The sequence below is a fragment of the Astatotilapia calliptera genome, chromosome 16 (assembly GCF_964374335.1).
Source record: "Astatotilapia calliptera chromosome 16, fAstCal68.1, whole genome shotgun sequence".
Lineage (NCBI taxonomy): Eukaryota > Metazoa > Chordata > Actinopteri > Cichliformes > Cichlidae > Astatotilapia > Astatotilapia calliptera.
This window is the reverse complement of record NC_137437.1, coordinates 26,384,099-26,412,042: the sequence shown is the minus strand read 5'-3', so window position 1 is coordinate 26,412,042 and position 27,944 is coordinate 26,384,099. Positions and strand designations below refer to the sequence as shown.

Here is a 27,944-nt window from a genome sequence, read left to right as displayed (position 1 = left end):
TTAATTAGGTGTTCCCATGCCATGTATTCATTGCTACTGGAGTCCGCGATCACTCGGGGTGTTGTGTTTCACTCCCCAAGGACTCGTGTACATCCAAGTGTGCACGCGATATTGGATAGTTGTGTTTGTGAGAACTGTCATCTACATGACAGTCTGCAGCCACAATAGCTCTTTGTCTGCCAAGAGAAACTGAAGCAGCTAAATATCTCACACAAGATAAACTCAGCATGAGCGTTGACACATTTTTTAGACTCTCGCTCAGCATTTTGAAAAGCGAACATGTGTTTTTAAATAGCTATTTGTGCTTTGCATTTCAGTTTGTTTAGTTTCTTGTTTTCGTGATAATGTCGGAGTGAGATTTAGCACAATAATTCCATTTAACAATCCAGTTAGTCTGTCTCACACATATTGTTAGTTTTTTAAGTCCACAACATGGTCTCAGTTAATTTTATTTTGTCTTTAACACTAGTTTATTGTATCTAAGTTAACTTAAACTTTTGCACATCTGGTTTAATTAAGTTCACTATACCTTTAATGTGGAAAACAGGTAAACTACAGCATGTATTTTTCTTCAAATAAAAGCAGAAAGGTAAAATTGGTATTTATGAAGTGCTTTACTCTTGAGTACCTGATGCACTTTTCCACGGTAAAGTCACATTTGGAAGCATTCATACTGTGCACTTTAAATTGTTTTGATTCATTTTACAGACAGGGGCAATTTAGTACCTTGCTCAAGGACACCTTGGCGTGCAGACTGGAGGAGCTGCCAACCTTCCCACAGGTGAAAGCTCATTTACACAGAGCACAAAATAAACAGGACAATATGGAAAGGTTGGCAGCAGACTGACGTATCATGAATTTTACACCCACTTTTCCAAGTGCATGCATCTATTTATGAGAACACAGTAATGTCCTGTTGTGTATCTGACAGCCATACAGCTGCTTATTGTGAACTGTTACGGGAGTCACTAAAATGATTGTTGTACTTCTGTGTGCCACTTTCTATTTTTTATTTAGGCATGTTAAAACAGCATTTAATATCACTACAATGACTTTTGTGCAAACCATCAAAGAAAGAAAAAAATTCAGAGCAAGATATATTAAACCTAATCAATGAAATAAACTGTACAGAGCTCTTTGAATTTGGTCAAGTCAAGTGGCTTTATTGTCATTCCAACCATGTGCAGTGGTACAGTACATAGTGAAACGAGACAGCACTCCACCAAGACCATGATGCTACATATAACAGACGATCAACACAGGACTACATAAGTGCAATGCGCAAAGATTGCAAACAAAACAAAGACAGTGCAACACCAGGCAGAACAGAACAATACAGACACAAGACAGTGCAGACACAACAGTGCAATAGAAGCCATCAGCCATCTCAAGTGAACTTTTAAGTTTCCATGTTAAGTCCTCGTTCAGTACCTTGGAATTGTTAATCGTACCAACTTAATCTGTTGCTACATTAAACTGTGCCTGTATGCATATTCGTGCAACTTCTGACTTTCTTGTTCCATCTGAATGCATCACTTGAACTGCTCAAATGACAACTACCTGTACATTGAAGGATAACATGTTCATATGCTGCACATCTCTGTAAACAATGTCCTTGTAGTCATCAGTAATTTTTTCTTTTATTACTTTCTACCTCGTACATTTTCAAAACGAACTCGTTACTTTTGGTTTAGCCTGTGTGCATATTGTTGCACAGTTGCTGCTAGCTAAAGATCCAGCTGCTGTATTTCACAGGGACAGAAAAGAAAGAGCTAACTTCACTCAGAGATGGAGAAAGACACGAAAGACAGGACACTAGGGGAAGAAGAGAAGTTATATTTAAAGGTAAGGACTGCTCAGTGACGCTTGATGAACTGCAAATTTAAAGCTTACATGTAATAATTTTAATCACATATTGGATTTGTATATGTTGGGTTTTAATAAATTAGGTATTTTCATTTTGTGAAACGTCTTGCAAAACAAACTAAGCTATTCTAGCTTTGTTATTCAAATGTTGCATGAAAGTATGGTTTGGGTTTTCCAGAATAAACAGGTTAGTTTGCAGTACTGTGGTGAATTCACAGTAAAGTTAGACTCATCAGTGACTGCGGTGCTGCTGATGGTCAGATTTAGGTTACATCAAGGTAGCAGATATGAATTTCAATTTAAGCTGAGGGTGCTTGGGTTTATTAATTGAATTCCAACTTTATACTGTCTAGTGTAAACAGTATAGTGTCAGTGTAGGAAATGGATCGATGGGGTGTGTTTGAGGTGTGGTCCTGCTCCTGAAATTCAGATAAATTATCTTGTGCTCTCATGTTTCCCTCCTCTTATCTTCCTTTGTTCTTAGCCAACAGTACCATAGCTTTTATTGGCACCCTATTGGCCAACAGCAGCGTTAACCTAGGCCACACTCTTTACATTACATGTAAGACCAAGACTTTAAAACAGCTAGCTGCAAAAATATGATCATAAACTAAAATTTTGGGGATGTAACATTTCAACGAAAGATTGTCAGCTGAAATGCAAGAGTGAGTCTACTAGGTAGACAGTTGTTTTGTCCACGTTTGTGCAATGAGTGCAGAGATGATGTGTGCCACAGTGCTCCCACTGAGAGCTAACTGCCTGATGAGTCACCCTCTTCTGAGAAATGGAGGCTCCAGTCCCTGGGGCACTGTTCTTAGAAATAATTAAATGTAGTGTTTTCCGAACTTCAGGCCCAGTTTCCATAGAAGCTGGCATGTTGTGTAAAAAAAAAAAAAAGGACAGAGTTTGATTTGCAAATCATTTAAACTCTAAATTTAGCTGAATCTAATATAAATAAAACATTACATGGAATCTGGGACATCTGCAGTGCACATTTTGAACACATTTAAAAGATGTCAAGACATAGGAAGTTTACTGGGGTATTGTATTACCCTCAGGATATATTGCTATAGTTTTTTGGGGAAAAAAAATATACCATCCCTTCTCATATGATTTTAGCTACTCAACAGTTTGAGGCTTTCTTAAGAGTATTTTTGTTGTTGTTGTTGTTTTATAATCCTAGAGCTGTTTTCACTGGGTGACAGGCCACTTTAACAACTTTGCTCGACTTTATATTTCAGTGGGTTAAAACTGCAGAAGGTGCACGCATTTTTCTTTCTTGCTGAGATTAGATGTTTCCTGAAAAAGATGTCCGCATGGAGGACACGTTATAAGCAATTACATTAAAATTAAAAAAACAATTAAAAAAATTGTTCTATGTCAACTTTCTGCTATTTTAAATGAAATACAATGCATAAAGTTAATTACATTTTATACAGAGTCCTAACTTGCTTTAAAAAAAAGGTAAGTTTGAAGCCACTTAACTACAAACCTTAAACGAAACAGGCAACAAATGCCTGTGATAACCTTCTCATCTCCACCCAGTTTTATTGCCAAAACCAAATCAAAACTTTGGAAACAGGAAAAAGCATTGACTGCCGATGGAGATAAACAAGAAGCTCTCATCTTTAAACTCAAGTAGGAGGGTTAAAGAATATTGTAGAGATGAAATATTGACCCTGGGGGAAAAGGCTTTTTAAAAATCGACTGGACCTGAGATTATATACACAATCACAGGTTCAGTCAATAAATTTCTGCTTAGTAATACTGAGTTGATTTCAGTGAAAATGGACAGCTGAGTATTTCCAGGAAAGCGTAACACATCCGGAAAGCACTCGTGAATTAATTAAAAACATGAGTCGCCGTGTCGAGCTGAGGCCTGAGCCAGGCAAGAGGCAACAGGAGAAGTTTACATTCCTGTGCAGAGTCATCACCTCAACCAACACACAAGACAGCATACAGTTGCATCACTGGCGGAGGTCCGACACATCCCTATGAGGAATTCTTCACTTACCCATTGTAGATACAACGACACACACACACACACAGATAGAAAAGCCAAATATTACGTCAGAGGTGCTGCTGTTACGAATGAGGCTGACGGTAAAGGAGCGCCGGCCAGCTGAATTACTCATTACACCATCACTCTTGAGAAGTGATAATTAAACCTTAGCTAACAAAGAACCGGGACAGAAAAGTAGTTTTCATCGCATTTCATTGCACGCTGCATCTGATTATGTAGGTACATACTGCATGGATATGCTGTTGAGTATTACAAGTACTGTTTTGAGCACATATAGTGAGGCTGCTCTTCAAAGGAAATGTCAGTTATATTAATTAATTTCAAGTGAGGTACGCTGCCACGCAGGGTACATTTGACAGAGAAAAGAGAACAGGCCGGTGAGTCCGTTTGAGATCACATGAAGGAGAGATTTCCACCATGTGATTCCATTTCAGTACTGTAACTGCAGACGCACATGTGTTATTTTACCTATGAGGCATGCAAGAGATGCAACACGTCACTGAAATATAAATAATGTCAGGAAGAACAGTCTGCAAAATAAATATTCCTTTGTTGTTGTTTTGGTTATTTTAAGCTGATCAACCTTTTTGCCCTTCCTTTCTGTTTGTGACTGTGATATGTCACATTTGACCATGTTGTGAATTTATTTAACCTTCAAGAGACCAAATGAAGTCAAACTACTTTTCTTTTTTTTTTTTACTCTTCACATTTCCATTTTTTTTTTAAAAAAAAAGAAAGATTTGTCACATTTATTTGAACAATATGGACTTTCTGTTCATTGTGCTACTGAACTGATTTGTTTTGTAGAAGTAAAAGAAAAAATTTAAAATAAAAGTAATTTTGTTTGTATGATTTGTATTTTAACTCCTTTTTGCTTAAAAATTATTCAAAACCATATTTAATTATTTTAGAACCATTAGAATATTATTCATAGATAAAGCACTCTTGAACAACTTAACTGAAAGTTATGATTTGATGCAATTTGCAGCTTAATTAAAGGATTTCAAAGAAGCAAGAAATCTCCTCTCACAGCATGGCTTATAAATTTTTCATTTACTTAAAACATCAATTTTCTCAGAAGCAGTACACTCGGGCATAAAGTTTGCCTGAAGCAGAAGAAGTTTTTACTAAATTTATATCCCCTGCGTCTCACTTTTATTTCAGTCTGTGAGATGACAAGCACTCATATCAACAGTTAATTTCATTACATTTGCGAGCTCCCTTGTCATGCTGAGGCATCACAGTGCAGAATTAATGAAAAGTCTGGGTCTGGTTACATAAAAGGAGCAGACTTTGTGATTTCTATCAAGTGTCGTGACTCACTTAGCGACCAATTCTGGGTCAAGTTGACCTGTTGCCACTTTATGAGAGATTTTTTTTCCTCTTTCCTCTCTGCAGCGGTTGTCTGCTCATCTGCAGGAGTGGCCACAGGTGTGTTAGTCAACCAGCTGCAGCCAGTTCCATAATCAAGACCTCTATATATACAGCAGACCTTTCACTTCCACCCTGCTGCTCAGTTGTGTAAGGTTGGGTGAGCAGCTGGTGGTTTATGTGAAATGTTTTTAATAACCCCCCCCAAAAAAAGAAACCCTATCCTGTTTTTCTGTAATATGTAGCAGCTCAACTCCTCCTTAATCAACATGTTACTCCCAGGTATTAAGCCAACTAGCTCCCACTTGCCTAGCGGAAATTCCCTAAGCCCTACCTTTCCCCAGAACTCACAAATGTATGAGAAGTGAACCTGGCAGCCTTAGTGTTGCCCATGTGGTGTGGTGTTTTTTTTTTTGTTTGTTTTTTTAAATTATTTTTGGAAGCCTGATCCTTGCTCTACTCAAATTACCACTGTTTGGGGTTTTTGAGCCAGAAACTGCCACTTAGACAAGGTGAAGGTGGCTGGTGCTAAACTGACTATGCTAGACTTCCTCCCAGCAAAACTAAAGCACCGACCCAGCCCAGCTTAAATCTGGCTATGTCATGAAAATATGGGCTTTTAAAAAATGCCAGACTTGATTTCTCTTTATAAAAGGAGGGGAAACTTTCCATAAAAGCCAAGTGTCTTGAACAAGGTAAACACATTTCTGAAGTTGGGCGTGTGTTTGGGGTTTTGTTTCATATTAATAAACAAGTCTTGAATCACTTGAAGCCAAATAAGTCATAAGAACTGCTGGATTTTAGATCTTGGACGCTGGATCAACTTTGCTGTGTTCCTCCATGGCATGGGAAACAGCAGGAGAAGTCTTTCAGGCACTGACGCTATCAAGATGCACTGTTTCCTCTGGCTTCTCACTGACTACCCAACATCAACACACCCATGTCTGAGGTTCCTGACATGTCACCATCTAGGGGGAAAATGGAATAGCAGCCTCATCACTCCCAGTTCCATTTTCTACAGCAATGCTGTTGCTAGTGCTGACACATGGTGTTTCACTTATCCACAATTTCATTGTACAATCAAGGGCTATGCTATTTGACAGCAGGAAGACTAGCACTACAGTAAACTTCATAATTGTAGTACTTGGTGTTGAAACTAGTACACATATATTCCTGAATGAAGCACATAAGCCCTAAACTGATAAGAATGGCGTTTTGGACTTTCTCTCTCCCCTTTGTTATCTAAAAGGTTTTGAGGGTGCGGCATTTTAGTTTAAGGTTAACGTTCGGGTAAATGAAGTAGGCACTCTCAAAGGTCTAGATCTGCATGTGTGGGTTCATGTCCTTGGCCTGCCAGGTGCTGACCCAGTTTCCCCTACTGTGCGTTGGCATCACCGCCAAGCACCAGCCGGTTGCACAAGGAGTCATTCACCCACCTGCAAACACGCAAACAAAGAAGAAATGTGACTGTGTTTGAATCCATACATGGATGAGTGAGGTACCATAGAAACCTACTGGGAGCAGTGTTTGTTGACCTTGGCTCTCTGAATGTGAGGCTCTGCATTGAAATGGTTTTGGAGTTGCTGTGGCACTCACAGGCACAAGTCTACAGGAAGAGGACATTTTCCAGCATGTTTATCCAAAACATAAACTACTTTGGTTTCTCAAGACGAAAAGCATAAATGCAACTGCTGATTGACTCTTAAATAACCATATGCTAAGTCAGACTGAGACTTACTTCTGTAAGGAAGTTCAGCTCTTCTGTTTTAATCAAAATGCCAGTTGCACAAATATTTGGGGCTTGGCTCTAAACCTTCAGGGCAGGAAAACAGCCAAAATATCAGCACTTTAATAACAGCTTGGTGTGATCTGCACATGCTAATCCTGCAGTGACTGACACTGCACCCATTTAGCTAATCCCAAAAGTTCTAGACATTTGGAAACCTGTCCATAGTCTCTGAGATGGTGCAGTGCCTGCTTAATCTTAAATATGACATCAGCCAGTAATGTGTGGAAAACTGAGGTGGCACTCAGAGCCTCAATTTATGGAAGCAGTATGAAAGGTGCATAGTGATGCGTATCTTTCTACAAGATACAGGGTCATACTCTTAAAATGCTTAACCGAAGCCTTAAATTCTAATGTGCTTGATATAAAACAAAACCACACAACCTCAAAACAGGGAACCACTGAATTTGTCACTTAAGAGCATCCATAAAGTGTGTGTGTGTGTGTGTGTGTGTGTGTGTGTGTGTGTGTGTGTGTGTGTGTGTGTGTGTGTGTGTGTGAGTGAGAGACAGGCCAGTCAGTCACTGAAAACAAGCAAAAACAGAACAACACTGTAGCAACAACACAATGGGGCCTGGGCCCTATCCGGATAAGGACAATTTTCTTGGCAATGCATAGGACAGTGAAAACAATGTGGGCTGTGTTCATTTCTGTAGTAACATCATCCAAGTTGCCCAACAAACACACTAAAGGGAGGCTAGAAATTTACATTTCAGACACTTTGGTTCTGTCCAGCAGTTAAAGAAGTTTTGGCGCAGGATATGTGAAGACTTATCAAAGAGTGTGGATGTAATTGTCTATTGTATTGCCTTGACAGTGTGAGCAGTTGCTGTAAAGCTGGGCTTATGCCGGCCTTACACTGCAATATTATATTTTATTTATTTATTTTTTATTTTTTGGCCCATTTTGAGACTATTTGAGTCGTGCGACCGTTTTGGTGATCGGCCCGATTTTGGCCTTCATCATGGCGTCGTGTACTATACGTGGGGTAACGAGAAGCGATTAACACCTCACGACCAGCTCCCGATCATCAATTGCTTGGTTGTGAGGGTGTCACCGCAGCCGCTCACACTGCGCACACGCAAACCCATAAATGTCAGCGAAAAAGATGGAGCAGTGCAGCGTGTGATCTGGACACAAGCGCTGGAGGCACAACTTGTAGAACTTTGGAAAGCTCATCCAAGCCTTTTCGACGTGGCCTCACAAAATTATCACGACCACAACCGTGAAAATAGTTGGATTTACTTTGCTGCTCAATCACAGCTGCCTGATCAATGTTTTTCATTAGCAATTTATCAAAGGTGGTGTGAATGAAAGACTGTTAGGGAGAGTGAGCAACAGATTTTCTGTTATAACCTTCATTTTATGGACGCACAGTGTGAGCACTTAGATGGAGCACTGGAAAAAAAATCGCAGTGTATGCCCAGCATTAAAGGGTCATGCGCAGCAGGGTGCTCACTGCTTTGTGAAAGTGTATTTTGAGATTAATCAGTGATATTTGGCTTTAACGTAGCTAAAACCAGGTTTAGTGATAAACATGGGTCCCTTACATCCTGTCGTTCTCCATTATTCAGTCAGGAAAAAATGTAAAGCAAGAATGGGGCAGGACAAAAGCCAACATGTTCTTATTTCAACAATTCAATTTTATTTATATAGCACCAAATCACAAGTCTCCTCAAGGCGCTTCATAGATACAGAGAAAAACCCAACAATCATATGACCCCCTATGAGCAAGCACTTTGGCGACAGTGGGAGGGAAAAACTCCCTTTTAACAGGAAAAAACCTCGGGCAGAACCAGGCTCAGGGAGGGGCGGGGCCATCTGCTGCAACCGGTTGGGGTGAGAGAAGGAAGACGGGATAGAAGACATGCTGTGGAAGAGAGGCAGAGGTTAATAACAGATATGATTCAATGCAGAGAGGTCTATTAACACATACTGAGTGAGAAAGGTGACTGGAAAGGAGAAACTCAATGCGTCATGGGAATCCCCCGGCAGCCTACGTCTATTGCAGCATAACTAAGTGAGGATTCAGGGTCACCTGCTCCAGCCCTAACTATATGCTTTAGCAAAAAGAAAAGTTTTAAGCTTAATCTTAAAAGTAGAGATAGTGTCTGTCTCCCGAATCCAAACTGGAAGCTGGTTCCACAGAAGAGGGGCCTGAAAACTGAAGGCTCCCCCTCCCATTCTACTTTTAAATACTCTAGGAACAAGTAGGCCTGCAGAGCGAGAGCGAAGTGCTCTATTGGGTGATATGGTACTACAAGGTCATTAAGACAAGATGGGGCCTGATTATTTAAGACCTTGTATGTGAGGAGCAGGATTTTGAATTCAATTCTGGATTTAACAGGAAGCCAATGAAGGGAAGCCAAAACAGGAGAAATATGCTCTCTTTCTAGTCCCTGTCAGTACTCTTGCTGCAGCATTTTGGATTAGCTGAAGGCTTTTCAGTGAGGTTTTTTTGGACATCCTGATAGTAATGAATTACAGTAGTCCAGCCTGGAAGTAATAAATGCATGAACTAGTTTTTCAGCGTCACTCTGAGACAGGATATTTCTAATTTTAGAGATGTTGTGCAAATGGAACAACGCAGTCTTACATATTTGTTTAATATGTGCATTGAAGGACATGTCTTTGTCAAAAATGACTCCAAGGTTCCTCACAGCATTACTGGAGGCCAAGGCAATGCCATCCAGAGTAAGAATCTGGTTAGATACCATATTTCTAAGATTTTCAGGGCCGAGTAAAATAACCTCAGTTTTATCTGAATTAGATCATTTGTAACCTTCACTAAAGCTGTTTCTGTGCTGTGATGAGCTCTGAAACTCTTCAATAAGCCATTCCTCTGCAGATCTATTAGCTGTTTGACAAATACTCAAAGTGGGGCGATCGTGGCTCAAGAGTTGGGAGTTCGCCTTGTAATCGGAAGGTTGCCGGTTTGAGCCCAGTCTCGGTCGTTGTGTCCTTGGGCAAGACACTTCACCCGTTGCCTACTGGTGGTGGTCAGAGGGCCTGGTGGCGCCAGTGTCCGGCAGCCTCGCCTCTGTCAGTGTGTGTGTGTGTGTGTGTGTGTGTGTGTAAAGCGCTTTGGGGTTGTTAGGGACTAGTAAAGCGCCATATAAATACAGGCCACTTACTCTTTCAAGGATTTTTGATATGAAAGGAAGGCTGGAGATTGGCCTATAATTAGCTAAGACTGCTGGGTCTAGAGATGGCTTTTTGAGTAAAGGTTTAACTACAGCCAACTTGAAGGCCTGTGGTACATAGCCTATTATTAGAGAGAGGTTGATCATATTTAAGATCAAAGAATTAATTAATGGCAGGACTTCTTTGAGCAGTTTTGTAGGAATGGGGTCTAAAAGACACGTTGATGGTTTGGAGGAAGTAATTATTGAAGTTAACTCAGAAAGATCAATTGGAGAAAAAGAGTCTAATTTAACATCAATGGTACTAAGAGTAGCTGTAGATAATATTACATCTGTGGGATGATTATTGGTAATTTTTTCTCTAATGATATGAATTTTATTTGTGAAGAAGTTCATGAAGTCATTACTAGTTAACGTTAAAGGGATGGTTGGCTCAACAGAGCTCTGACTTTTTGTCAGCCTGGCTACAGTGCTGAAGAGAAACCTGGGATTCTTTTCTTCAATCAGTGATGAATAGTAAGATGTTCTGGCTTTGCGGAGGGCTTTCTTATAAAGCAGCAAACTATTTCTCCAGGCTAAATGATGATCCTCTAAATTTGTGACACGCCACGGAGTCAGGTACTTCTAATCAGAGACCGTTTTCACTGGAGCTACAGTATCCAGAGTCGTATGTAGTGAGGAGGTGAAATTATTAACAAGATAATCGACCTGTGTTGGTACAGGGCATTGAAGATGAGACATACTGCACGAAGAGCGAGAGAGACTAGCAGCTTTCTGTTTACGCCTTGCTCTGGTCCTCCTCTTGGTCCTGGTGCTCAGTCTTGAGTGCCCCGAGGTAAGCTCAAAATTTACAAGAACCTACAGAAACTCACATTGTCTCGCTCAGTATAAGCAGCTCACGCGCCGGGGCTTTGGCGTGTTGCGTTGCCGAGAGTGGGCCTGGGTCTCAGCGGTTGCTTGAACGAGCATGGAGCTCTGGGAACGAGCGGCCAGACGGCCTAGCTCTGTTAACAAGTCTTGTCTCTCAGTGTCCGAGAAGCAAATATTTTTCATGGGAATCTAGCTGTACTTGTGAAGGTAGCCTGGGAATCTGACTCAGAGGGAATAGGTAATCCTCCAACTCGGAGATGTCTAAGAGTTAAATCAAACAGTTATTGTTATTGTTTACAATTACCTGTTATTTGTGAGGGTTAGGGTTAACCCTTCTATATTATTAGCGGCATCATTCACTAAATCATCTATAATTAGCAAATTTGTTCTTGTCTGTAGGTAGGAGGGTATCATCAGCTTGAGGTGTGTGCAATGTTATCAATACGGTGTGGAATAATCCTGGAAGCCTTTTCAACAATATTTTTGACAAAGTCTTTCTGCAGTTACTGGGGCCACTGACGACCATGCTACAAGGGAGATGCAGTCTGCCATTAAACCCTTGCTCTAATTTAATCTGCGTTGTATAGTCTGGAAACACACGGCACTTGTAGGCCGCTTTGACCTTCTTCACAACAGTTTCATTCTTCAAATATCAGTTCTTTTTATTGCATCTGATAGTATCAGGCACAGCTGTTAGGTGCATGTCTGGCTACAAACGCACAAACTAATCCTTTCAAGGAGTCGTAGGTGGCAACTTGAGTTTAGAGCGTTGAGTGTCACACCTTTACATTTAATGGTGTGTTTATCAACAATTTCGCCTTTATCGTTGTAAGAAATTAAGTCTGGCGAACGGTTCAGCGCTGATGAAATAAGCTCTGCATTCCTCCTACTCCTTTTAGATGTGTGTAGCATCCCTGTTAAGTTGTTCGGGTAGGGATAAAGACAATGCATTCTTTTCATGGGCACCTTGTCTCACAAGCGTGAGGTATCTTTGGAGAATATCACCATTTATATTATTAATATTATTATTTTTTTTTAATATCTTATCTTAAAAAAAAAAAAAAAAAATCAACTTTTTTTCCTTTTTTTAAAAAAAAAAAAAATAAAAATAGCTTTCTCATACACATCTGTCCCGGATTGTTGTAACACTTGAAGCATCTCATTGTCCAACTCATTCTTAGCCTGTTGTCTGATGCTGCCTGTGTGCTGCTGTTGCTTTAATAAGTCCAACTAGTGTTGGGCCACCAAAAGCATCTTTTGCACATGTTCCATTTTCACCTGTTTGCAATCAGACTGGTTATAAAAGGGATTGCAGCCCCTAATAACGGTAGTCAAAACCCGCCAGATTATTTGATTGTCTCTCTTTTTCAAAATTGCTGAGAAAAAAGATCAAATCAGTCTGATTATTGACTGTTATTGGACCCCCCCTTTCATTTTTAGATGTTTGTACTGCTGATTGGTCAGCGGAATGTTGCTTTGCAATACGTTAAAGGCTCTCACACAACGCATTGATGAAATCTAAGTTTGCATTACTAATAATAACTCTGTACAGTAGGGCGAGCTTTGTATATCAACTCAAACAGAGACAGATTCCTCCGCATGTGTGATGACATCCTTTCACCTCTTCGCTGTGAAAGGATGACCTGATATTTATCTCATGGATTATTAAACAATATTAGGGTAGTTAGTGTTCAAGGAAATAGTTCTACTGGATTTTTCTTGAATAAACAGATCTCTCTATCGTTCAGACTTTCTCTATATATCAGTGCTATGTACAAAGCCAAAATAATTTTCTAGCCTGTAAAGGTTGTTGTAAATGATTTGCAGGTGTCCTAAAGGATGTTTGTTTTTGTTTTTTTTTTGTTTTTTTAAAAAGACTGCACTGTGGGATAGACTGAAGTCGTAGTAATATTTTTTCCATCACATGTAGTCTGGTGGTACAGCTTTAGAGCGTTTGTGCGCCCACCGAAGAGGGCATCTCATGGATTCAGGCGTTCTGGCTTTCTGTATGTGTGCATGAAAGCCACAACTGTGGGGTCTGTCTGCTTCAAGGCAGCCCATTCACACTCCCACATCACAACCATGCTCATACTGTGTTATCTCAATGCATCCACTTTATCACAAAATATGCAATGCAGCAGTCCAATGGATGCTCTGCTGACATGGTTAACTTCACTCCCGGGGTAGCATTTAACACAACTGTGGTGAAAACATCCAGCAAATTCATATGCCGTATTACTTGTGGGCTCAAAATATGGACCAATCCGCTGTTCGCCGCCTCTGAGAGCATGTTTTACCACTGTGTTGGTAGTATGGGCCACGTATTGAAGCCATTCAATAGAGATGTTAGAAAACGTCTTATTCTGCTTGACGAATGCACCATCATACGTGAGAGCAAGCGTGTCTCTAGGCAGAAACAGTGTTTTATACACACACATGCTGAATGCAGCTAAGGTAGTATACATGAATGGATCAATGTGTGTACAACCCAGTAGAGTGTCACGATATATACTGCATGCTTTACACAAGACATCAACATTATTAACACAGTAGCGCCTGAGTTCAGCCTGAAAATCAAAGGGGTTTTGTGAGGCGGTGTGATGGATGCATGCAACCACACAACTGAGATACTTGGGTAATATTCATTTGGTCTTTTGTCTTATGTTTATGTTATGCTCTAAAGCTTCTGTGATCATAAGTTAACTAATTTGATATTTTGAGTTTACCTGTAATGCATGACAGCACTAAGCTATAGCCCAAATGGGGGCATAGACTTTGCTTTGCATTGTTATTTTATATAGGTATGTTATATTGATTATATTTCTGCTCTTTCTGAGTTACCTGCCCTCCACTCCAGTCCTTCCTGGTTTGACTGAAAGAGGAGGCTGAGGGTGGAGCTGGTTAAAATGCAGAAGCCAATAAAGTGGACTGGACCATCTATTGTGATCATGCAGGGGGAATGGGGTTCTTCTTGAATGATGGTTAGCTGTTATCTCTTTAGTTTTACCTTTGGTGTATATAATGGTTTATTCATTTGCTATATAACTGGAGCTGTTTCTCATTTGGGCAGGTCAGGTTGAGTTATGTTTTTATGTTTTTGGCTTTTCAATCAGGTGATGGTGTTAATTGTGCAGGTACATCATGACAGTGTTTGGGTTTGGCTCATCATGTGTGAAAAAACTAAGCAGATGTTTACACCCTGCAGCATGATAATAGATTACAATCTTGATGTTTTAAGTGTTCTCAAATTTGCTGACATCAGAGAATGATACTTGCTGTGTGTCACATAGGCCTACTTCAGCATGCATCTGTTTAGCCATAGCAATTTTATCATTATCAGGGGATAATGAGTTTAATCAATGCGCTATGCAAAGGAAGAAGCACAAATTGTTGTGCGTTTGGTGTGTGCAGATGTTTACCTTTCTTTGAGAGAATCTCATCATATGGGATGTGAACCAGTCTTAGGCGAGCACCACTGCTACTGTTCTGCTCAACTGTGACAAACTAATTCATCGTCACTGATAGCGCAAGTTATGCAGAGTAATGATGAATCTATTTGATCGAGAAAAAGATCTGGATCGTACTAATCATCAGCATTTAAAACAGCTTGAACATCAGAAGCCAGCGACGGTCCTCGCAGAACTACATTTAGAACACAACTCTGCTGAGATCCAACCACTGCCCTATCACGCAGGCTAAGCAGTCTCTCACCCTTGCCGGCCCTTGTTCTGGATCATCAAGACTTATGTCCCTAAAATCAAGGTGCTCACGCAATTCTTGGGCATTAAAATTGGGTATCTCTAATGCTAGGGTTGACTGTGTCTACCAGACCCAGACTGAACAACGGGCTCGACTACTGCAGCACCTGTTTAACACAAACATTGTGAAGGACTGCAAATTTCTTGAGGTGTTGTGTGGAGGAGAAATACTGATCATTTGTGGTGGTGCATCAGTAGCAGCAGCAGCACCCAGACACCTTTGTGTGCCAGGTGCACACCCCTGAGCAGGTGTGACAGAAGCATTAGTAAAAACAGCCCCAGTAGCTGTGCCGACAGACAAGGATGTGCATCGGACGCAAGATCAGCAGCAGCTATACAATGACCATTAACAACAGCCCCAGCAGCAGTAGGAACAGACATACAAGGATGTGCATCAGATGTTGTCGCACGAGCCCTATGAGGTCTTGTATGCAGAATATCACATTTGTTTATTATTTGTTCAGACCACTGGTTAAAAGCCTCTAAGTCAAACCATCTAGCAGGAGTGGAGGTACCGTTATTGTGTTTAAATAATTTATTAGGAGGGTCCATGATGTGGATTTTAAGTCAGGAATTTAAAATTCTGGTGCAGATGACATCTAATACGCTGGAGGTTTTGTTTATTACCTCTGTGATCCTAGTTGGAGCACCGGCTATTTCTTGCAAGTGTCCCTATGCTGCTTGTTGATGATAATTGAGTTTAGCTTCAATCAAACATAATTTATCAACTACTGAAGCAGTGACTCTGTTCAGCAGGCGGCAAGCCTGCAACATTTAAGTATGTGTCGTATGCCTGTGATATTTGAGTCTGTTATGCAGCTTTCTTCAAAATCTGTGTGACTCGTGGGTATTTCTGATACACTCTGGTGTGGTGGGTATGTGAACTAAATTGAAATCCGATATGCTGTACTCAAAAACATCACTAAAATCACGAGTCAGGCACTCACTCTGGGGTGTTGATGCATGGAGCGATGCTCTCCACAGCCTGATTTACAGCTCTTAAGTCTTAAATCATGCGCCACGACTGTGAATCAGCCTTTCTGACTGGGAAAATAGGTGTTAGATACTGCATGTGGTGCTTCAACTAATATCCCTGCTTTAATCATGTCCTCTATTACTGGTTTAATGCCTTCCTCTGCGTCAGGCTTTAACAGATATTGCTTCACTCTTGGCCTATATGAGGTTTTGGGCTTTATTACCATCGGACTTGCTGTTGTCATTAACACTACATCAGTCTTCCCCGTAGACCAGAGCTTCTCTGGGACCTGTTTAAGCTCCGGGTGTTCTGTGACATCTACAAGATATCATTCTTATGTGTCATTCTCACCCCCTTCTAAATGTGTTTGTGGTGTTGTGTCACCCATCCCAGCTTTTTACGAAAGATGCTGCGTTGCATGTCTGTCTCCCACCCCTCTCCAGCTTGCTGCCACGCTCTGTGGTCACCTTGCATCACTAAAGACTCTAAATCTGTCCACTCAGCCGTGCTTTACTTTGTCAGTGAAACGTGGCATTTTTCCTTTAAAGAGTTGTGCTGTTTCAGAAAGGATCATACTGCATCCAGCCATTATTTCTCCATCAGTGTATATTGCTTTTATGGTGATTCTGTGGCCCTAATTTCATCACTCTGTCTGTGTAGGCCTCATCAGGCCCAGGCGTAGTCTTAAAATATCAGCGTAACAAATCTTCTGGTGTCTGTGTTCCTCAGCTGCAGCTTGCAGTTTATTTGCTCTGGTCTGGAGGCTGACAGGTCAAGTGTCCAGTAATAATGCAAATCCCCACTGTCCTGATGAACCATTGTTACAGCAGTTTTCTCCTTTTCCTGCAGCTGTCATTCCAGTGGCTGTTGGAATTATTGAAATTCCAAGTTTTATCATATATCTTCCTAAAAGGTTCACTGGACACGTTAGACACATAACTGAACCCTGGGCTGCCTCTTGCGTGGTAGGATCTCTAATCCACACTGGTTTAGAGATTCTATGTTGATTTAGTTGACCACTTGCAGACTTTACATAAATTGTGCCACTTGAAGGGTCAACTCCTGACACATGATCTTTCAAGACTGTTTTATCTGCCCCTGATTCACACACAAATTGAATGGTTTTGGGATGTAAACTCCAACCATGATGAAGAAGGAAGAAGGCAAGCGAAGTTTAACAATACTTCAGTTAAATGTATGGTCTGGAGCACAGGCTGTTGATTCTGGCAACCTAAACAGTCATCTGTACATGTGTGGGTGTTGGCAGTGGCGACAGGTGCTAGTCAGTTATTGATGGGTTTTTGGGTTTGGGACGTCTATATTCTTCAGGCTGGGGCTCGGGGCAATCCTTAATATAGCGGCCCTTTCCGGCATTCAATGGACCTGTCAGTGTTATGATTAACAATTGATTTCCTAATGAAATCAGCAATGGGTGGATGAAAGCTGTTCATCAGAGCATGTTTTTAACTGCTGCTGCTGCTATAGGCTATATTCTCTGTATTCTTTGAAAACTTCCTCTAATCTTGCCCTGAACTCATGGACATCCCCCTCTTTCTGCACACATTGTTGAATAGAATAGAATAGAAAACTTTATTTGTCAATTTCTTCAAGTGTACTTGCCATACAAAGGAATTGAAATTACGTTTCACACTGTCCCATGCGTAGACATTGACAACAATAAAGTGCAGGTGCACAACAAAAACAGCCCTAACAATAAGGTAATATTAAATAGGTAACAGGATAGACAAGACCTAAAAATAAATAAAATAAAGTGTTCCAACAGTGTTCCCTGGAAAATAGTATACTAGTCTACTTGAGGTAGTCCCAGGTTGTGGTTGGTAGGGGTTTTTGTTTTAATGCAGCATAAGACTATAGCAGCAGTAATAGTAATATAATAATATAAATAGTGCTAAAACAAATACTAAAAATATATAGCAGCAGGTGTGTGCAATTGCAATGCAGAGGTAGTTGTTTCCAGTCAGGAATGTTTTCCAGTTCTTGGTTCAGAGAGTGTTTCCTTGTTGGAGAGTGTGCCTGGATGGGGTGTGGGAGGGGTAGAGTCCAGTCTGTCTTCCTATACTTCTGCCAATCTGGTGATTCTGCTGGCTGGGAGCCGGGAGGGAAGAGAGTTCAGCAGTCTCACAGCCTGGTGGATGAAGCTGTTGGTGAGCCTGGTAGTGCGGGAGCGGAGACTTCTGTATCTCTTTCCAGAGGGCAGGAGGCTAAACAGACAGTGCGCGGGGTGGGTTGCATCGTTGACAATTGTGATGGGTTTGTGGGTGAGGCGAGTGGTGTAAATGTCTTGCAGGGAGGAGAGTGGTACACCAACTATCCTCTCAGCTGTTCTCACAATGCATTGTAGAGCTTTCCTGTTATAGTCAGTGCAGCTACCGCCCCACACAGTGATGCAGCTGGAGAGGATACTTTCAATAGTTCCTCTGTAGAATGTGGTCAGGATGGGTGGTGGAGCACTTGCCCGCTTGAGTTTGCGCAGGAAGTAGAGGCGCTGTTGTGCTTTCTTGGCCAGTGATGCTGTGTTGGTGGTCCAGGAGAGGTCCTCACTGATGTGCACCCCCAGGAACTTGGTGCTGCTCACCCTCTCCACCGCAGCGCCGTCGATGGTCAATGGGGGGTGACAGGTGTGGCCTCTCTGGAAGTTGACAATAATCTCCTTGGTCTTACTAACATTTAGCAGGAGGTTGTTGTCTCTGCACCAAACAACAAAATCACCCAGAGGCTTTAAAAGTGTTTCTAAGGCGTTCATAGACCCCGTCAACTTGACCTATTAAGTTTTCATGCCCATTGGGCAGGATGGTGTTGCCATCCCTCCCCGTGTAGGTGCCTCTCACCCGAGGTGTCCGACACCTCCTAAAGGTGGCTTCTGTTTCCTGACCGTTTAAGTGATACGAGGAGCAAAGCTGTTTGTGTCGAGTGATAAATGCATCAACATTGGTCAATGGGTCCCCTAAGCCTTTACATGCCTCTGCACATCCAGACTCAGTCCATGACTTGTAAACACAAATAACACGGCTTTGGTCACCTTCAATGCCATAATGGCGGTTCGACCTCGACCACGGGATAGGTATTTACTGCATGGATGGGGTCGGGCTGCGAAGCATACCTCCCCTTGTCCTCGCCGGTTGCAGCTGAGGCTTTATAACAGTCTTTTATGTGAGCTAGGGAGGGGTAGACCTCACCGCCTTTATTTGTGCATCTAGTCCAATAAGGGCTTAGCAATCTGGTCAGCCAGCTCCCACAGTGCATTGCTCGCATTGGCCTAAGGAGGGATGTAAACTCCAACCATGATGATGATGAAGAAGGAAGAAGGCAAGCGACGCTTTTGTAGTAGGAATTGAGGGTTTGTTTGTTTGGGTTTTTTTATTTTTTTTATTTTTATTAATAATTCCATTTAATTCTAGTTTGGTTTTGTGTATTTTGTTCAGTATTTCCTGATCTTGGTCAGACACGTAGGCTTCTAAGAATTTGATAGGGGTTGTTTTTTTGTTTTTGTTTTTTTGTGTGGTTTTTTTGTTTCTTTTTTTTTTTCGATTTCCTATTTTATCTCCAAAAGTTGATTCTGACGCAGCGTTTTGTGGGAGAAACTTTTCGTCACTCATCCAAGTGACTTCTTCAGTATCAGCTGACTGCAGGTTTTCCCAGATCTTATAAACAGTACATTTGCATAATGACTGAAACCAGCCCACTGAAGGAACAGTGGGAACAGCTGTCATGCTCTCGATGGTGCAACGATAGAAGTTCACCAGGATGTCTGAGGACAGGTGGTTCTTCCTCAGAGTCCTCAAGAAGAAGAGGCGCTGGTGAGCCTTCTTGACCAGCTTGGAGCAGTTGGTCGTCCAGGTGAGATCCTCGGAGATGTGGACTCCCAGGAACTTGAAGCTGCTCACACGCTCCACAGCCGTCCCCTTAATGTGGATGGGTGGATGTGGGTCAGCATTCCTCCTGTAGTCCACGATGAGCTCCTTGGTCTTCTCGGTGTTAAGCAGCAGGTTGTTTCTGTCGCACCACTCAGCCAGACGATCCACCTCCTCCCTGTAGGCGGCCTCATCGTTGTCACTGATGAGGCCAATCACCGTGGTGTCATCTGCAAACTTGATGGTGTTGGAACCATCAGCAGGTCTGCAGTCGTGGGTGAAGAGGGAGTAGAGGAAAGGGCTCATCACACAGCCTTGTGGTACACCGGTGTTCATCGTGATTGTAGATGAACAGTGGTTATCCAGCCGGACATGTTGGGGGCGGTTGGTCAGGAAGTCCAGTAACCATTTGCAGATGAGGGAACTGATGCCCAGGTCTGTCAGTTTCCTGATGAGTTGTGAGGGGTGGATTGTATTGAATGCTGAACTGAAGTCTATAAACAGCATTCTGGCGTAGGTGTTGTTGTCCAGGTGTGAGAGGACAGAGTGCAGTGCAATGGAGACTGCATCCTCTGTGCTCCTGTTCTGGCGGTATGCGAATTGGTGGGGGTCCAGGGTGGGGGGGAGACAGGATTTGAAGTGTGCTAGGACCAGCTGCTCTAAGCACTTAGTGATGATGGGGGTGAGTGCTACTGGGCGGTAGTCATTGAGGCAAGATGGGTTGGAGTTTTTGGGTATCGGGACGATGGAGGTGGATTTGAAGCAGGCCGGTACCACAGTGTGGGCCAAGGACAGATTGAATATGTCTGTGAGCACTCCTGCAAGCTCCCCAGAACACGCTCTTTGAACACGCCCGGGGATGCCATCAGGACCTGCAGCCTTGTGGACATTGATGCTGCTCAGCACCGCTCCTACATCGGTAGGGGAGAGAGTCAGAGGTTGGTGGTCTGGCATCACGTCTGCTTTGGTTGTGGTTGTGGGGTTCCCTCGCTCAAAACGAGCATAAAAGTTGTTGAGCTCGTTGAGGAAGGAGACATCAGAGGATGCGGGGGAGGGTTTGGTGGTCCTGTAGTCTGTAATGGTCTGGAGTCCTTGCCCCATGCGTCGGGGGTTGGAGTTGGAGAAGTGTTCTTCTACCTTCTTTTTGTAATGGTGTTTGGCTTTTTTGATGCCCTTCTTTAGATTAGCCCTGGCTGTACTGTAGGCGTGTGCATCTCCTGAGCTCCAGGCGGTGTTGCGGGCCTTCAGGAGGAGACGAATATCCCGGTTCATCCAAGGCTTCTGGTTGGGGTACATGGTGATCCATTTCTGGGTGGTGACACTGTCTGTGGTTTCGGAGATGTAATCCAGTACAGATGAGGCGTACTGGTCCAGGTCTGTGTGGGTGAACATATTCCAGTCTGTGTTTTTAAATCTGTCCTGGAGCACTGCGTCTGTCCCCTCTGGCCACACTTTAATTGTCCTCACAGCAGGTTTCACACGTTGGATGAGTGGTGAATACCGAGGTGTGAGGAACAGGGAGAGATGGTCCGATTGTCCAATGTGGGGGAGGGGTGTTGCTTTGTAGGCTCCAACCAGGTTGGAATACACATGGTCTAAAGTCTTGTCTCTGGTGTGGCAGGAGACATGTTGGTGGAATCTGGGGAGGACAGTCTTTAAATTGGTGTGGTTGAAGTCGCCAGCAATAATAAAAGCAGCCTCGGGGTGTTTATTCTGGTGTTTGTTAATGGCTGCAGAAAGTTCTTTCATGGCCAACCTAGCATTAGCGTCGGGGGGTATATACACGGCAGTGAGTATGATAGAAGTGAGTTCTCTGGGGAGGTAATAAGGTCTGCATTTGACCATTTAAAAACTCCGCATTAGGTGAGCAGTGACTCTCAGTAGTAGTGGAGTTCATGCACCAAGCATTGTTAATATAAATGCACAAACCTCCACCTCTGGTCTTGCCGGAGTCGTGTGTGTGTGTGTGTGTGTGTGTGTGTGTGTGTGTGTGTGTGTGTGTGTGTGTGTGTGTGTGTGTGTGTGTGGTCCTGCTAACAGAGTTAGCAGGACGCCACACATGCACGCCACACACTCTGTTAGCAGGACAGCTGTTGTTCAACCATGTTTCGGTGAAAACCATGACATTTAAGTCCATAATCCGTCTGTTGTTAGTGATGGAGAGCCGTATCTCATCCATTTTGTTTGCCAGAGAACGTACATTGGCGAGGAAAATACTGGGTAAAGGCAGCCGGTGTGGTGTTAGCTTTAGCTTAGCCCGTAGCCCTCCGCGCCTACCTCGCCTTTGTTTACGATCTCGGCGCCGTCTGCGTGCACTTCCGCCTGGCCGGGGAGAGTGAGCAGCCTCCGGTGTTCTGGAGATCTCTGGGATGAGTCGGAGATCGGCGATAAAACTGTTGGAGTTATGAGTCCAGATGTCCAGAAGCTCTTGTCTGCTGTAGGTCAGCAACGCACAGCAATTCTGGATGAATAATCCGGTTAAAAGTAGATTAAAAAAAAAAAAAAAAAAAAAAAAAAAAAAAAAAACGCTAAATAGCAGATTCTGGAGAGACACTGAGCCTCGCGTTGTTCACGCGCCGCCATCTTGAGTGGGAGAGAAATTACAAAATTGAGTCGTTTGGCTAGCACTTTCTTTTCAGGTTCAGTGAGATTCTTGTCTGAAAAGTTCTCACAACCAAGGACAGTCAGGAAAAATGGGTGAAGTATTGTGCCGGTATTGACTGGGGAGTTTTTATTAGCAAAGTATGGAATTTCCAGTGTTGTCGGTCTTTTCCTTTCGAATGTTGGGCTCTAAGCCTTGTCCACAAACTTGAAAATAGGGGAGGGTAGAAGTGTTGAGTTCCTGTAGAGTCTGATTAATCCTGTTTTGGAGTGCATGTATAGTGAAATAGACCTGTATCTTTTCACTTAGAAGTTGATTTTGTGCTCTCTGGTGTTCCCTGACCGTGAACACAAGGTGCAAACTCTTGGGACAAAGTCTTCTTTGTCTGCGTCTTAGGTTGAAGAGATGGTTAGGGAGTATAAAAGGGAATCAAAAACCTAGCAAATTATAGGAACCAACTGGAGAGTGTTCCTCTTATCTGAGAAGCTTCTTCAAATCTGGGACTCTCCACCAATTGCTCTTAGAACTGAAGAAGCTTCTCTGATGAGATAGAAACTTAAAGTAGTACAGATGCTTTTCTTTCAAAGTGTCACAGTCCTGGGTCGGTGACGCAGCATTTTCTGTTTTGTATTGTTAATCTTTGATTTCTTGATGTCTTTGTTTGTTCCTAGGTTTTGGTTCTGTGTCAGTATCGGGTCTGAGGTTTCTTTGTCAGTGTCCCTCATGTCAATGTAGTTCTGCCTCCTCACCTGTGTCTGCTCCTGGGTCCACCTCTCTCTTTCTCCACTCTGAGTTTTGTGTCACGGTCTGCAGGCAGACAAACTACAATGATCTCGATCAGCGGTCCCTAAGCCCCGGTCCGTGAGTCTTTTGGTACCAGGCCGCGAGAGTTGAGGCTCAGGTGTGACATTTATGTTAAGTTTTTTATTGTTTTTTTATTGTTTTTCGTTAACTCTGTTTCCCAGGGCCTTTTCCTCGTGTGTTATGAATAATATTCTTTTTTTGGTACTGGTTTTATTTTGTTGTATTTTTCCGTAACACCTTAAAGGCCAGTCCGTGAAAATATTGTCAGACATAAACCGGTCGGTGTCGCAACAAAGGTTGGGGACCACTGACCTGGATGACTGAGAACCATCACGTACATCCCCTTTCTGTTTATTTTTCCTCATCTTGAAAGCTGCTGTAGTTCAGCAACCACAAGAGTCCTTCCCCTGTAACACTGTCCAGGAAGCAGTTTGAGGCTGAAATTGTCCCTTGGCCATTTCCATCTTCCTGGTCATTCTCCTCTAGTTGAGAAGAAAAGTGCTGAGGAGATCCCAACCGGTCACCCAGGTTCATCCAGCAGCCATCGTGCAAAAGCCACAGGGGGCTGCAGCGACAAGCCGGTAGGCTCTGCCAGAGCAGACGAATGCACCAGCAAGTGTGATGGGGTGAGACAGGCCTCCACAGTTGTGGGGGGCCTGAGATTGAGTCGAAGACCCGACCCACAGAAGCAACAGGCACGCACAGAAACAAAAATGCATTCCCAAACTCATGCAAACACACACAAATTTTTACCCTCTAACTGGTGCCTATTGAGACAGTTGTGCTTAGTTCACAGGACATAAATCCAGAAGCAGACAAATCATAGGGATAGGTTAATGGTACATTATCAAATAATGGGCAGTTTAAAAAAACTAATGGATTAAGTAGACAGGCCATTCTTTATAATGAATAAAGAGCTCTCTGGATGTCAGAAGGGGGGGTTTCCACACTTTAACAACAATTCCAGGGTGTCCAATGGCTTGTACCTGTGTAAATAATTGAATAACCTTGACTGAATCAATCCATTACAGCTTTTTTTTTTCCTTTCTTTCTAAATTGTGCCTCACAACGCATCAGTGAAATTCTTAGTGACCAAAGGTCAGTTAATTGCAAATACATTCTCCGGCTTGTTGTTCTTCCTCCTTCAGCCCATGAAAAACATTTGGCTGTGCTGAGAGAGAAAAAAGCAGATCGGCATTTTTGCTGTGAGACTGCTTGTGTGGCAGGAAGCGTGTAAATGGTGCTTCACATTCGTCGCAGCAGCAGTGAGCGTGAGCAGCTGACGGGAATGAGAATGAACATCACTGTTTGCGGACATGAAATGAACGCACTCTCCAGCAGCTCAGTTATGTTAAGTCTGTTTTTCTGTAGCCGAACTTAAACATGGAGCTCTGTTTGCCTGACAGCATCAAGGCCAGTGGGGAGTGGGCCAGCAGGGAGGAGGTAAATGAGCCCAGCATTCAAAAGAAGAGGGTGGAGTCGTTTAGGATGTAATGAGCTTCAACCCAGCCTCCTGTCTCTGTGTTTTCATACAGACCTTATTTTGTTAACGTCACACCCTCATATGAGCTGACATTGAATATTTCCTTCCCTCCTCCACCGCTCCAGCTGGATCTGTCTGTATTCATCTCTCATGTTTCAGGTTTATTTTGCTTGGGTTAACTGCTGTTTACCCTCCTCTCGTGACGACTTGGAAGTACATGTTTGTTCTCTACAGGGTGCTTTTGGACTATAATTAGAGTAGCAGGTTTGAGGTAAACAAGTCTGAATTTAGGTTATATATTCCCAGTGTTATAGGTTAAGGTTAGTGGTGCTCCTTTACAACACAGATGCTCTGAAATTCTCTGAATTTGGATCCTACTTAACAGTGTCTGTTACGTTTTTACTCCTCAAACAATATCTTTTTCTAAAGTGGGTTAAATGTGAAACACTCCCCAGTTGGAGTCACCTACAGCAGTTTCATCCCACATGCACATGTTAAGTCATCTACCTGCTGTCCCTTAGACTTGGGGATAATTATTGCCTCGGAGTTGTAAACGGTCTCAGCTTCCCTCCTGTCTGCTCTAACAAAGAGCAAGAACTCAGTTTTATCTTTATTCTTTAAAATGTACAATGTTTGCACAGTTTGAGAATAAATGGAAACTTTAATGTTTTCATTTGTGTTGCAAGGGCAGATAAACATGCAGAAATTCTCCAAGCTGTTTTGACAAAAACGGTGCAGAGGTAGAAGTGAATTTCTTGGCTGTAAACACAAGATGGAAACAGTCTCACTAAATGTGCATGAAAGAGTTTCTTTTAATGTCACAGCTTGCATACACTCACCTGTGTAATTGTTCATGACGTGGTAAATAGACTGGTTCCTATATCTTGCTTTTCTACTCTACCTGAGCACTCAAACCACTCGCTTTGTATGAATGGGGCATGTTGTATAAACACTACTTTTGTGTGTTCTAACATTTACATTTCAATGGATGCATCAGGGTAAGCATCTTAAGGACAAGATTTGACATGTAGACTGGAGCAGCTTGGGATCGAACCACCAACTTTCTGATTAGATGACCTGCTCTGCTTTCTAAGCTACAGCAACTCCTTTAGATTCAACCGAATGGCACAGATTCAAAAAGGTGCTGGAACTGTTCCTCAGACATTTTGTTCCATGTTGATATGATGGCATCTGCGCCACTGCAGATTCATCCGGTGCACATCATGATGTGACCCTGTTCCACCACATCCCAAAGGTGCGCTGTTGCACTGAGATCAGGTAATTGGAGGTCTTAAGGTTTGATATGATCTGAGCTTTATGACATAGAGCTTTATCCTGCTGGAGTCTGTAACCACAATGTACTCATCTTCTGGTGGCTAAGGAATGGATGTGGTCAGCAGCAATAATCAGGTAAGCTGTGGTGTTTTAAATGATGATCACTGACACAAGGCAGTATGGATTCATGGTGTCATGCTGTTTATGCCAAATTTTGACCCCAAATTTCAAAGGTCGCAGCAGAAATCGGGACTCTTCAGACCAGGCAATGCTTGTTTTTTTCGGGGGGGTATGTTGTGGTGTTTCTGTTTTTTTTTTTTTTTGTTTTTTTTTTTAAATCGTCTGGCTAATTTTGGCGAGCCATTGTCACCTCAGTTTCCCGTTATACCTGCTGCCTTCCTAGCAGCTCAAAGCAGTCTGGCCAGTCTCCTCTGGCATCGACAAGATGTTTTCACCCAGAGAACTGAACATTTTCTTTTTCAACACATTCTCTGTTCATAGCATTTCAGAAACTGCTGATCTGCTGGAATTTTCCCACACGATGTTACTTGGATTTACAGTGTCTGGCACCGCCAAAAACTACCACCATGTTACATTCAACGTCACTTTGCTCTCGTCTCCTCACATTGCAAAATCTGCCATAAAATCCTTGAATATTTCTTTTTTTTTTTTTTTTTTTATCTTTCAAAAGAGTGCAAATGCACCAGAGTATGGACCACATGTAAGAGTAAAAGACACTGATTTAAAAAAATTTGATTTGACGATCATTTTTGGCTGTGTTAAGCTTCTGTCATGGATTCTTTTTGCAGGAAATCTTTTTCATCAATGGAAAAAGTTGGAAAAAAAAATGTCTGAGGAGGGCTTAAGGGTTAAATGACCTTTCTTCCCCTACTGATGATCAGCTTAAAGTTCAGTGGCTTAAATGGTGAGTTATTGCCACGTGACTAGGTGACAAAGTGATTTGGGTGCCTAAAGTTACAAAGTACAGTCACTTAGCAGGAATGCTTAAATTACAGTATCATATTTATAAATCTCTCTTAAACCAACCAACTCTTCAGGATGATAATGTTTAGGTAACATTGACCAAATATCACCAAAAGCTAAATGGTTTGTCATTGCAGAGAAGGAGGCTTATAATTTGTTTTCTGCATCCAAATCTGTTGTTTATTCATGCCAATTTGGATCTTGGTTCACCAAAAACTGTTCATTCTTTCAGAGACGATGGAGACCTCCCAGGATGGGAAAGAAAGAAGCTTCAAATTCAGGTCCTGCATTGACGCCGATCACACCAGGACATTTGATCTGAAGTCGCAGCCACAACCTCTGACTTCCTCACAGCGCTTCTTTTTCACACACGAAGGGAAATGTCAAATGTTTGCATTTTCAGAGGGAGCTGGGTGTTATTTTTCTTGGCAGGCTTGAGCTCAGCAGCTGGAGACTTGCAGTCAGGTCAGAGAGGCTGACAAGGTTGCTACACCACCCCCTGAGCTTTTTTTTTTTTTCCTTCTTCTCCTTCTTAAATGGGGTGGCAAAGGAGAAAATGGGAGCCTATCAGGAGAATCTTTGGTTTTGTAAATTCACAAGTATCAATTATAAATTGAGAGGTGGGTCCACAACTGTAAGAATATGGCTAATACACCGAAGCACACAATTCAGTGTCATCTCTGCTTACCTTTATTCTAAACACAGCTCATGCTTCTGCTTTCAGCTACATTAGTGATCAGTGGGGGTTAGTTTAGTTGATTGCTTTTTATTTTTACCAGAAAAGGCCCATTGAGATCAGTCTTTTTTTTTTTCATAAAAACAAAAGACCCAGCAAAAGTTGCAATCTGTCTTCTCTTTTGTTTAGAACATTCTTTAACTCAGTAAAATTTTTCCAAATTTTATAAACTCTGTTTAACGAATTCAGAGGTCCAGATGCCCTTACATTCATTAAACAGTGCAACCATGGGTACTAAATTATGGGTATGGACAAGTGCCATGCATGTTTTGTTTCTGTACATGTTAAAATAAATGGCCTGCTTACATTTTTTTTTAATTTAAAATGGTATAAGCTGAAAGTATTCCTTCTCTTTGTAATTTCACTGTCTGAAATAAAATGTGCGTTGACTCATA

The 27,944-nt window shown here is 42.3% G+C and overlaps 2 long non-coding RNA genes across 2 annotated transcripts; both read left to right on the top strand.

Annotated features, from left to right (window-relative positions):
• The first annotated feature begins 1,645 nt into the window (after positions 1 to 1,645).
• LOC145420927 (uncharacterized) lies at positions 1,646 to 27,944 on the top strand. Its single transcript, XR_013902162.1, has 3 exons — positions 1,646 to 1,845; positions 26,639 to 26,754; positions 27,046 to 27,944. It is a non-coding gene; the product is annotated as an uncharacterized LOC145420927 (long non-coding RNA).
• LOC145421102 (uncharacterized) lies at positions 4,779 to 6,636 on the top strand. The gene is made up of 2 exons (XR_013902392.1): positions 4,779 to 5,955; positions 6,065 to 6,636. It is a non-coding gene; the product is annotated as an uncharacterized LOC145421102 (long non-coding RNA).